The following is a 13,003-nucleotide window of genomic DNA, read 5'->3' on the forward strand; positions in this document are numbered from 1 at the left end:
TCTTAAGAACGTACTTTAGTTGTCAACATAGGAAAAAGAAACCTCCCCTTCTGCCCCAGTAAGAAAACAAAAGTTTAGGTGGCTGAATGACAGAGATGAAGTTATATGTGACATGATCATAGTTTAAATATGTATCTGTGCACAGTTGTGTTGGTATTGTTTTCATGCTACTGTCAGTCTTATACATAACATATATACTTAGTAACTGTATATTGTACTAAACACTGACATTTTTTCACCACTGTTTTTCATTCTTTTCTAAATCTGAGAGTATAAAGGTTTAAGAATGTTTATTTAGTTCTGTTGGTCAATAAGCTTGAATGATACAATAAAAAATATTGATCTGAATTGTGCTGTATATAAACATTTGACACATTTGGCCAGTCATTACTATTGTTAGAAAAGAGTTCTTTATCTACAGCATTATACCATGTATATTTTCTGTTTCCTTTGAGAACATCTTATAATACAAAAGAATCAATTAAAAACTCCTTCATATCGGGAAATTCATAGTCAAGGAAGAAAGCATTGTTTGATAGAAGTCTCAATCAGATAAAATAGTGGTTGTGCTCAATTGACAAATATCCACAGGTTCCACAGTATCTTGGGTCCCCTCTCAAACTAACCATTCTCTTTTATTCCATAAAACAGTGTAGGACCAGTGATAAACCTTTTATGGGAACATTACTTATCCACTGCTTAAGGTACCGAAGTCTCCTTCACTACTGAGTACATCTCACTGGCAGATGTCTGCCTTACAATATCTTCTGAGGATATGTAGAAAATGTATATACATGCTTTGTCCATTACTTGTCTTTTTTATACACAGAATACTAGGAACAACAGGAATTTATTACTAAAACAGGCTGGCAATGACTGAAAAGTTGTGCAAGTGAAGCGTATCGTCCTTCAGCCCACAGATTTGTTATGTTTCATGTTCACTCCATGTTGAGCAGAGAAGAACACTTGGAACATATGGAAGAACTGAAGGTGATTAAGATAAAGCTATTCTGAAGCCTGATCTCGCATTCAATAGTGTTGTTTCCATGGTAACTCCTGCATCACATGGCACCTGTGTGCATGACACAAAGGCATCCCTTAAAGTTACACAAATACTAACAGGAAGGGCAAACTTCAGTGTTTCTTTTATCAGTATGAAGTGAGCATTTTATTTCCATGACAAACACAGAATTTTCCATAATTCACTGGGTACTTAAGATGTGACATTGTAAACAAAGTTATCCACAAGTGAAAAACATTAATATCTAAGGATGAAAAAAGAATGGGTTTATGAGAAAGGAAGAGAGCAATGGGTTAAAGGGACAGCTGGTGCTTGTGTGTTACCTGATACGGGAGTCTGCTCTGCTACTATTTTGTTGCTGCTTGGCAAGGCAGCAAATGATATCTACTAGTAAGTAATTCACTGAATGAGGCATGTGCATCATCCAGCTGTATCCATGCCTCTGGCCTTCCTGTGAACAAACTGAAGAAGACAGTCCCTACAGAAAATCCTTTAGAACCCACCAGAGGTAAGGAGGCTGACAGGATTATACAGAAATTACTTTAAAACTCATAGAATTTATCGGAGTATTTGTCCTTCTTATCTCTTACATTATCTTACAAGACTCTATAATGTGAATACTACTTCCTAATGAAATCTGTAAGATAAAAGAAAAACATAATTATAACATTCCATTAAATTCTATAGGTTTACCTTTATGGTGTTATCTTCGCCCTTTTTAATTTCAGTCTTATAAAAATCTTATATAAAACCACACAGATGCCTTCACAGAAAATATGGATTCTTTTCCTTTCACATTCTCAATCTATAAGTATATATTGTGTCCACTGAAAGGAGATATGCAAGGACAGATAATGGAAAATAGTATTATGAGCAAGATCTGAGTACCAGTGCCAAAATAACGTGTATGTATGCATATGTATTCACATACATAGACATGTACCTATATGGAGCAGATGTGTGTTTGAAGGGGGCTGATTAAAACTAAATTCACCTGATGACAGTAGTTGCCCTTGATTCAAATATACTGGTTCTGAACTAAAAATCTGTATAATATATTGAGTCTTAATACTGAAATTCTGATATCTCTGGGACAGGCAGCAGAGAGAGAGCTCCTCCAGACTAAACTATAATTGTCTGTGACACTAGACACAAAGGCATCTAGCTCTGGTACTATGAATTTTGCAGGGCCCTGTAGTCTTTGAAGATAGATCTGACCTGCGCATATCTTCTTTTAAACGGCTTGATATGACCATATCACTTGCTGCCTATGTTACACATTTAACAAAATGTGCCTAAGTTTTTGAGAGGAAGTTCCAAGGAATGATTATACATTAGCTTTATGCAGTTGACACTGATTGAAAATAGAAAAGGAGGAACATTCACAGTAGATAGATACCCACATAGGTGTATTTTGGTTTTAGGTATCTATATAATCACTTTCAGTCTTAGCATGGTAATTTAATCTTCTTTCCATTCTGTTCCAGCTTGTTCCAAACACTGTCCCATTTGGCACAGAAACACCGAGTTCTCTGTTGGAAACCAAATATTTTTCTTTCCAGGGGCAGACATTCTTCAGTCAAGTTCAACTAAGTGGCCCACAGGGGAGCCTGTCTCTGTTGTCCAAGCTAGCAAGATACATTTATGAGCCAGCATCAGTAAATAAAGAAGGCAAGCTACATCTGTCCTCCAGTACTTGAGGTCACTGAGCAATTCCAGAACCATAAGTCAGTGATCTAATGGAATTTCCCATTCAGAATATTAGGGCACATTAGAACATACCATAAGCCAAAACATCGGATTCTTAGTGCATTCCCACAAAACAAAACAAAACCATGAATCAGGTTTTTCTGTCTGACATATGTTACATACATTTTTTGTAATTCTGTGAAAAAGTACAGAGAGGTCCAGAGAAATTCTTTGAATACAAAATATCATGTGGCTTTTAATGAACTTCACAGCCTCCGATGAGCCATACAGCTGGTATGAGCCAAGTCACAGATTTTATTCATTGTCTAAAACAGGGGGATGCAGCATGGGTGAGGAGAGGTGCCAGGGAGGGCCCATGGGAAAACAACCTCCCCTGTAAGGGCATGCTAACAGAAGACCAGAAAATAATTCCCATGGGCAGGCAGAATGCGCTCCAGGGATAAGCTGCAAACCCTGCAGCCACATGGCTGAGTAGGGATGAGGAAACAAAAGTAGAAAATGAATGCTTCTTGGTAGGAAGAGTGTGGTTTTATTCTGTGGGACTCCTTATAGGGTACCGACTGTATGAGAAATATGATAGAGGTCATTTTGGCTAAACAAATGTATAATTGATTATCCAGCCACTGCATGTCACTACACAGAAAATGAATGCATTGCTTTGAGACCTAATATTTATTCAAATATAAGACCACGAGTAAAAAAAAAAAAATGCAATTATAAAACACTATGATCTATTCTTGTAAATTACCTGTTGTAATTTGAGCTGTAAACAACAATGACAAATGACCGTCCTCATTTCAAGGATATGAGGTGCATTGCATAATGCAGATCTATAGAGTTTAGAACCATTAATCATCATCATCTCGCAGCACCATTTATGTTAATCCTGTTTATGAAAGAAGAGACCTGCTGAGACATACTATTTTAGGCTTTTCTTCTTTCAGTAAATATTCTTTAGAAGCAAATATTTGTAATCTGAATTTATGTTTAGCCTCAAAAAAATGGGAAAATAGCCCAGATGTAATCACAGCAAAGAAATATTGACATCCATGATAAAAAATAATTAAGACCCATTTCTATTTTTACCAAATAATTACCAGCTAAATGTTGTTATAAAATTACCACACTGTGTTACCTGATAGTTTTAAGATTATATTTTATGCAAAAAAAATGAGGGGCCACTGAATTATTCTCAAAAATTTATCACTGTCTTGGAAGGTATACAAAGTTCATCAAGTTTCCTCAGAGATTCCCCCTTTCTATATACAGAACATTGTCAACATCATAGAAGACCAGATTTCACTGCTAACAAAAATAATTCTTAATGATATCAGTATATAAATACACATTCAAACTGTATGAGTTTATAATCATGTGCAGTCATAAATATTTTTTTATTAAATCTGTCCCCTATTGATGAAAGATGCTCAGTATCAGGTTAGACCAGGAAATTTTTAAGTTTCTTAATTGTTCTTTTTTTACTAAATTACACTAAACCCTTTCAATTTTATAGATGAACAGACAGAAGTCTGGCAGTGAGAGGAATTTACCTAGGATGTGAAAGATTCAGATTCAGTCTGCAGGTCTGCCATTCATCCCTGTTCCAGAAATCTGCTTCAACCCTCAGGAAATCAACTCTGCAGTGTTTTTTCTAAGTAGAGATGGATTATGACTTTTTGTTATTGTATATTTTGTTTAAATTCTCTGTGACAAAGCTGTGAAGCTGAGTACCCAAAATCCTGGATAGACAGAATAATCATTGGACTAGATCTGTATAGCCATTTCTCTCACACCTAGCACTCGGGGACTAAAGACGAAGAAGGAAAAATCTAGGCCCAACACCTAAATAAGGCAGAAGAGGCTCCTGAATGTGCTGCTTATCTCCCAAGAGAGTTCCACAATCACAAGGCTATTACCTATTATACCTCTTGCTCTCTTGGAGTTTTGCATTTCAGTAAAAGTCCTGTTGAAGCACCTAGGTTCTTGCAAGTGCCTTAGTATACACTGAATGAGTGTTGTCCAGCCAAAAATTTGTTTCATTGAAGAATTCAGTTAGCTGCATTCCCAAGTGTTTTGCAGTAATCTTTAAGGACAGAGACACAGAGAAGAGCAAACAAGATCTGAGATTATAACTAAGTGAAATACAAGGTTTCTCATTAACAGGAAAAAGAATACTTTTTGTTATCAAACTGAATTGTGGTGAAAAATGCAGTAATTTTATTATTTTTCTTATAGATTCTGGACAGTTAAGTAACAATAAGGATGTTTTTTCTTAATAAAAATACGTTCCCCTGCCACATTAGCTTACACTTGCTGATATATTGTAAATCCAACTTGTGGACTCTCATGAAGTAGCTCTTTTTTTCTGGTAAAGCCCTTAATTCTGTGGTACTAACTTCTGTGATACCAACAAATTTAATGGCCAAAACATACGAAAATCTAGAAGACCAGACAGCTCTGCAAACAGCATGGCATGAAAATGAGAGATAGAAAATCAGTTAGAACCTTTTCACCAAAATTAACTCTTTTGTGAGTAAGATGTCCTGCTCATGGCAGAAAAGCTGTTTCTGAAGTGGCATTCTTACCACTTGTTACATTGGAAATACATTGTTGATTGCAATGAATGCCAACTAATATCCCAGTTAAGACCAAGGTGATTATGTAACTCTCCACGTTTTGTTGAAGCACAGTATTGATGCAAAGTGAATGTCTAATAGGAAACTCTCCACGTGGACTAATATAAAAGAACATTGCACACTTAAGATGTAGATTTCTTTTTTGAAAAGAATTGGCCTTGAAATGCATGAGAATTGTGGACATATTGGAAAGTTGAAACAAAATCAATTCTTTTAAAATGGTCTGCAATGGCACTTACTGCCTGTTCTGTTTTAGGAATTCAATTTCAAATAACCTTGGGCATGCTTGCATTAAGGATTTTTGCATATATGCAAACACTAGGTAAATTGTTACATCATTATGGTATTTGCTGATTGCAAGCCTTTAGAAGTCATCTAAAAATACAGTAAGGTTACTTCACCAATGCATGAAACAAAAAATAAATTAGGTGTCAGTTTAGCCTGTGGCTACCTTTTATTCTTTATTTCTGTAGTAACTAACATGACAGGGCTCACCACATCTGGGACCATGAATTTGCATTTTAGAACAAAGATGATAAACAAATTCCCTACAAGCCAGTAGGGAATCATATAGTTCATTCGTAAGCTAAGCAAACGTATTTCTAATTGCGAATCAAGTATGATACCTATAAAAGTTATGTTTAGATCATGTGAAATATTTTTAAGCTAAGAACATCACACAAAAAAATGTCAGTTGTAGAAGAGCTTATGAGCTCTCCAAATAGTCTGTATTTTCATCAACTGTATATGTACTGAATAAGATAATTACCATGTAAATTAGCTTCTCCAGAAGGATCACTTGATTATATCTTTAGTGCGTCACAGGTACTATGTTATTACCATCTCACATACAACCACTAATAAAATTTCAAGAAAGCCAGTTGTTCTTTTTTTCTCTCCTCAAGTTTTGCCTACCACTGTCACAGCAAGAGGTAGATCTGTGCCTTATGCCAAATTCCACTAGATCTTCTTTGCTTTGGTAAGAAATTATGGTATTTGTACTCTGTCACAAGGATCTGTCCTCTCCTGCAACTCATCTGGGTCTGAACTGCTCTGGCTTACTGATTATGAAGAAGGTGATTTCTGGGTTATCCTTACATACCTGACAGTATATGCCTAACAGCACTGAAGATCCATGCCAGCCCTCAAAGTCTGCATCCTCTCCAGTGGCAGCTGTGCTCCTTCAATCATAATGACACTATTTTGGCAAATTTCTCAGAGTATTTCCTTCCTCTGCTGCTGTTTTCAACTTCTTTGGATTTGCTCCAGGGACAAAGGAGGCTACAAAAGCGTGAATCTGGGTGGAGGGAAATATAGCCACATTGTCATCTCCTAACTTTCAGCTTTTTAATTTTTACCTGCTCCATCTGCAGACCCTCACTGTCAAAGGACACATCTTCTGAGCAGCACAAGGGACAGATGGTGTCATATCCCACATTCTTCTGTGCCACTGATGGCGTAGCAGGCATTTATAGCATTTCTTGGTGGAAAGCTAGCAGATATGGACCTTTTCCAGCCACAAGAATGTGCTGACCTCATGGAAAAAAAGTCTGTAAATCTGACAATTTTAATAAAGCAAGAAATGTTTTTCTTTACAGATACATGGCTAAAGGCACTTGAAACTTAAACGTGTACTAGAAGTGTTTAAATACCCATTATCATAACTATTTTCAAACTTTATTCCCATGCATGTCATGTGACCCAGCATTCAGGATTTTAAGAAAATCAAGCGAACAAGAGAGGTTCTGTGAGCAACATAACTGCTTATATTGGTTCCTTCTGCATTTGTGCCTTACAACAGTGCCTAATAAGTTACGTTCAACAGCTGAAGCTTATTCTGTGGTTGGGGCACTTGCTGCTCTCATGTATGGATTTTCTTAACACTAACAGGTAAAAGGTTAATACTGTAACCTTTTCCTCAGTGAAAGGAAGAAAAAAACCCCAAAACTATTAGGGACAACACAGCATTTAAGGAGTATGCAATTCATTTCTAAAAGAATGACTTTTCTTAGTAAATTAGTCAATCTGAAATTGACTAACTGAGGTGATTAGTCAATTTGACAGACAGGAAAAGGACAGATATAGGAGTGTGCACACAAATGTATTAATTGCTCATATAAGCTTTATTTCCTTAGGAAGTCAGGATAAAACATTTCAGTGATTAATATATAACCAGCAATTGTTCATATCCTGCAGACTTTCAGGAAATAACTGAAATCTGCAAGTAAATTTAATCAAGTCTGTAACAGATAAAATTAACTAAAAGATGGAGATGTAATTGCCTGAGTCTGTACACAAAGTCAAGCTGAAACATAAATGACAGTTCCATTTTCCTGTTGAGTGTTACAGCAAATTATCAGGGGTCATGGATTTGTTTCCAGAAATAGGAATGTGAATCTCAGAATCTGAAAGTTTGCAATTAGCAGAAAAAGTGATTTCTCAGATAGATTACCATCCAGACACAATACTTCGGGGCCAAACTTGCTCTTTTGAGGAACATTTTGTGGAAGTGTGACGTTTCGGCATAGAGCTGCACCAGACAAGGGTAACATTATGCATTTGACAGCCTCACCCAGCTTTTTCCTAGATCTGGCTTTGGATGGAGTTTCCCATTACATAAAGTTGATTGTCCAGAACAAATATGATCATGCTGTAACCCTTACATGGTGCTCAGTCTCAAGACAATTTAGTTACTTAACTCATGTCCTCCAATAACCATGGTGTGTAGTACAGCAGGAATGATAGTTATTTCCTGCAGAGGAAATAACTGTGGATGATGCCCCTGTAGCAGCAGAAGGGGTGCAATATGGGAGATGGTGGGTCCATGGCAGTTTGGGGGACAGCTGGACTGGGAGGACTTGAAAGAATGGAAAACCAGCAGCAACAGTGGCAAAATAGCAGGCAACAAACAGGAAGTGAGGAGGAGTTAAAATAAAATAGTTGAAAGCACGTGAGGAGACCAGCAGGCCTGATGCTGATACTGGCAAACAAAACTGCTAGGAATGCCGTGATCCACAGCACATGCTGGCAGCAGCGCACCATGGTGAATAGATTCTGGCCTGCCAGACAGGACTGCTGCCGTGCAGCAGGTGCTGTGGAAAAGCAAACTGCTCGTTTCTAGTAGTTTAAGAGCTACTCAGGCTTGTAGTTGTTCGTAGGCTCTGCTGCACCACTGGTGGATGCCCCTTTGCTGTCACTCTGTCTTAAAGTTCTTCTGTGAGAGGAGACTCGCCCTGACAGGTTTTGCTTTCTGAAATCCATACGTCGTTAATCTTTGTGTACAACGAAAACAAAAGGAGAAACAGAAGCGCAGGAACCTACCAACAGTAGGTGAGACTTGAAGGGTCAATCTAGGGATGGGCTAGGTAGGTCTTCCTGATCTCAAATCAAAGCATTAGAAATGTGTCCTTCTTGAAAACAAAGAAACAAAACGTAAGGGCTATTGGTCTGGAAACTCTGGATTACTAAAGAGTTAAAAATCAGAGTACTGAAGAAAATATGCAACTGTGAGAGTCCTGATGGGCACAAAAGTCCCGGCAGTCATAGAACTTAGAACAGATCTTAAAGGAACAAGGAAAGGGAAGTACCAACAGACTGATAACAGGTGGAGCTCTGAGATGGAAAGGATGGAGTTAGAGATGTGTCAAACAACCCTAGATGTGGGAAGAGATAGAAGAAATTAGAATAATAGAAAAAGGACATTACAGAGATTTGGAATGGGTAAGGATAAAAGAAAGGGAGAAGATTTAAAAGTTTTAACTCCATCTGAGAAGTGTACATCAGAACATAAATCCATGTTTTTAATTATTTTTTTCCTTGTCAGTTGAAAACTATCAAAACCTATGCAAGCAATTACCTTTAGGGAGATCATAGGGCAACTGTAATACTCCTTTATGCCACCATTCTGTTACAAGTGAAGACAGATGATTTACGTGAAACATTTGCTGGAGAAATGCCATCAACATTAATAATGTTACATCAAGAGAAGAAAACACGACCTCCTGTGGCCTCCCTTCCTTTCTCTGTGCTAAGCACTTCTGTTGTCATACGGAATTTTTTTGTGCGATGACTGTGATTCACAAATTGAATTCCTTTTTACCTTGAGTTCACAGTTGGTGTTTAGTTCTTTTTCACTGTATTTGTATCCCAATAAACACTGTAATCAATCCATGTTTCCTTATCAGGCACTGTTCCAATTAGACTGTTCTAAAAGTTTAGTTAATCAATTGAGTTAATTCTTTACATTTATACACAACAGGAAGTTTTCCATTGTAAAAACAGCTTCTTTGTTATGGTCTGAGTGGATGATCACTTCTTAAATGTCAGTTTAAACTCAGTTCACACAGCATACCATGATAAGCAGCACTTAGACACACAATCCCACTTTTTGATGAGAAAATGAACATGAGCTGGCAGCGTGCCCTTGCAGCCCAGAAAGGCAACCGTATGCTGGGCTGCATCAAAAGGAGCATGACCAGCAGGTTGAAGGAGGTGATCCTGCCCCTCTACTCTGCTCTTGTGAGACCTCACCTGGAGTGTTGTGTGCAGTTCTGGTGTCCTCAACATAAAAAGGACATGGAACTGTTGGAACAAGTCCAGAGGAGGCCACGAGGATGATCAGGGGACTGGAGCACCTCCTGTATGAAGACAGGCTGAGGAAGTTGGGGCTGTTCAGCCTGGAGAAGAGAAGGCTGCGTGGAGACCTCATAGCAGCCTTCCAGTATCTGAAGGGGGGCTACAGGGATGCTGAGGACGGACTCTTCATTAGGGACTGTAGTGACAAGACAAGGGGTAACTGGTTCAAACTTAAACAGGGGAAGTTTAGATTGGATATAAGGAAGAAATTCTTTCCTGTGAGGGTGGTGAGGCACTGGAATGGGTTGCCCAGGGAGGTTGTGAATGCTCCATCCCTGGCAGTGTTCAAGGCCAGGTTGGACAGAGCCTTGGGTGGGATGGTTTAGTGTGAGGTGTCCCTGCCCATGGCAGGGGGGTTGGAACTTTATGATCTTAAGGTCCTTTCCAACCCGAACTATTCTATGATTCCATGAAGCTGGTGTGGCTACTCATTTGACTATACAATACAAATTATCATTGGCAGAATTGTGTGACAGTTTCTTCACTTGTCTTGAAAAAAAAAATAAATAAAATGAAGAGGACTACAGGTAGATAAATAAGTTCCTGTTTGCTTTTCAATAGATACTGAACAAAGTTAAACTAATTTTCATTTGTATTCTACTACATAACCCCCTCCCATCCCCTGCTGTAAAACACTACAGTGAACAATTTTTGAAGCAGGTTCCTATTTTCATAAAAGCCTCTCACATGTTCAAATAAATCACGAAACATAAAGGCACTCATACCCTGAAGACACCACCCAGCCTCACCAGCATTTTGTCTTTGTCATTCTGTTGGCATGCCCAAGTTCCATTTGCTCTTTCCACTGGTGCAGACAGTGCACATGCTGCTACTAAAGGTAATGACCAAGACACAGCCCCAGGAGCTGTGTTTCTTGGTTTACTTGATCTGGGAACCACAACACAGAGGAACTAGATGAAAATGCCTTGCACAATAGCCCTCCATGAGGATTTTGGTGGCTATTCCCACGCTTGCAAAGATCAATGTGGCAAACTCAGACATGAAAACTGGAGCATGAAGTCACAAGGTCTCAATGTCCTGGTTGTCCTAGGATTGTGGTTATGAAGCAAATGGTAAGAACTTACTCTATGACTGTGTTTCAGTTGTGGTTCTGACAGTGGAGTCTTTGTACTGTATTTGTGTGCAGTATTGTTTTCTTATTCTGCTGCATGATATGTGCTTCCAAACATGACTATGACAATTAAAAAAAAAACACAAACAAACAAACAAAGCAACCAACATTAAAGCCAACTAAAGCATAAAAGAAAGTGACCCCATCAATTCAGATTTCCCTAAACTCACATAGCTTTTCTCCTGATCAGTACAGGATGTCAGTACTTTGCTGTGCTTTTTCATAGTCTAAATTCTCTTGTTGCATCAAACCCTTTCGCTTAAATAAAAATGCAGGCATTTGTCTTCCCAGGAGGGGTCAGTCTTGACTTCTACATACCAAAATGGGACCAAGCAATTTCTCACACAAAACTTCAAAAATGTTGTCATTCCTACTCCTGTGTGTCAAAAGTACATTACAAAAAGTGATCTGTTGAGCATACATTAAAAAGAAATCTATAGGAGCAATAATATACAGATTCTTACAAGTGAGCTTAATGACCATCTAGCAACTGCTCATTGGTGCGTATGAAACTAGCTGATATTTCTGTTTCCGCACCACAGATTACATGGCTAATGATGGAATGAGTATGGAAAGTGACCACTTTGGCACAGCACTTTTTTCGTTAAATTGATACTTACTGATATACTTTTTTTTTTTTTTCCCCTCGATCTGTAATGACATAGGAATCTAAAAAAAAAAAAAATAAAATTGCTTAGCTATACCCTTTATGATCAAGACATGGATAACATTGGTCTTCATAAAGGGTACACACAAAATTTACACTTCACTGCCCCAAATTTAGTCATCCTTAACTAACTACTCACACTGTATGAGCTTAAAACATGAGTAAAGAATGCTGTTTTCCATTGGTCCTGGCACTCAAAACCATCCCACACAGGTTTTTACTCAGTCTTGGCTTCAGCATACACTCTTCTTCCTTACCCGGACACATACGGGAAGCTGAAAAGTAGATAAGACAGCATGGCAGAAAACCAGCCTGTTCTGCTACAACGCTTATTCTCCTGTACCTACACCTGATATCATGTAAGCCAAAAAAATTCCTTCCCCCAGTGAAAAAATGAGTAAAAGCACCAATCCATGATTAGAGGAGTAATTATAATGATAAAACAACAATGAAATAACCCTTTGGGGGATTGAAACTGCATGAAAGATCTCCGTCTCAGTCAAGTTAAGAGCTTATAATAAGAAAGGCTATAAGCAAGAGCTATTGTAATTAAACTGTAGCCACTACTATCTGCTAATTACTTTTTCTACTTTGAGCAGCATGTGCTCTTGTGTGCTTGTGTTACTGTCACTACCTGTGTTACTGATGCATTCTGAACACAGCAGCTTGTTTCAACTCAGGTCACTCATGCGAAGACACAGAAATCACAGAATCATAGAATGGTTTAGATTGGAGGGGACCTTAAAGCTCATCTAGTTCCAAACCCCCTGCCACGGACAGGGCCATCTTCTACCACATCAGATTGCCCAAAGCTCTGTCCAACCTGGCATGAACACTGCCAGGGATGGGACAAGCCACTCCTTCTCTGGGCAACCTGTGCCACTGCCTCGCTACCCTCACAGGGAAACGACGACGATTTCATTAGTTCTGTCATCCCTTAAGCTTTTGACGCACTATTACCAGCAACGATCGTTTAAAGTAACGGATGGAAACCAAGCGTGAAGCCTCGTGCACGCGCTGCAAGTTTCTCCTTTCACACAGCGCCAAGCTGCCGCCGCTCCGCTCGAGCCGGTCTCTCCGCCGGTCCCCCCGCCGGTGCCCCGGCAGCCGCCCTGTCCGGGCCCAGTTGGCACTGAGGCTACCCCCAGACAAGAGCCGCCCACCGCAGTCGGACCGACACAACCGGCGGGGTGGGACCGAGC

General features: G+C 38.9%; 2 long non-coding RNA genes across 4 annotated transcripts; one reads left to right on the forward strand and one right to left on the reverse strand.

Annotated features, from left to right (window-relative positions):
- The first annotated feature begins 1,356 nt into the window (after positions 1 to 1,356).
- Positions 1,357 to 6,475, forward strand: LOC136004455 (uncharacterized). Its single transcript, XR_010608479.1, has 3 exons — positions 1,357 to 1,529; positions 2,509 to 2,692; positions 4,245 to 6,475. It is a non-coding gene; the product is annotated as an uncharacterized LOC136004455 (long non-coding RNA).
- Positions 6,476 to 6,479: 4 nt separating this feature from the next.
- Positions 6,480 to 12,950, reverse strand: LOC136004360 (uncharacterized). Of its 3 annotated transcripts, none has more exons than XR_010608453.1 (6): positions 12,762 to 12,950; positions 11,941 to 12,076; positions 11,755 to 11,803; positions 11,088 to 11,194; positions 8,689 to 9,271; positions 6,480 to 6,664 (listed from the first exon to the last, which is right to left on the reverse strand). It is a non-coding gene; the product is annotated as an uncharacterized LOC136004360 (long non-coding RNA). The 3 variants fall into 3 exon arrangements; XR_010608456.1 differs by lacking the exon at positions 6,480 to 6,664 and having other exon boundaries at positions 7,472 to 8,777; positions 9,224 to 9,271; XR_010608439.1 differs by lacking the exon at positions 6,480 to 6,664 and having other exon boundaries at positions 7,472 to 9,271.
- Between the last annotated feature and the right edge of the window lie 53 nt (positions 12,951 to 13,003).

Source organism: Lathamus discolor, chromosome 1 (genome assembly GCF_037157495.1).
Source record: "Lathamus discolor isolate bLatDis1 chromosome 1, bLatDis1.hap1, whole genome shotgun sequence".
In the NCBI taxonomy this organism is placed as follows: Eukaryota; Metazoa; Chordata; class Aves; order Psittaciformes; family Psittacidae; genus Lathamus; species Lathamus discolor.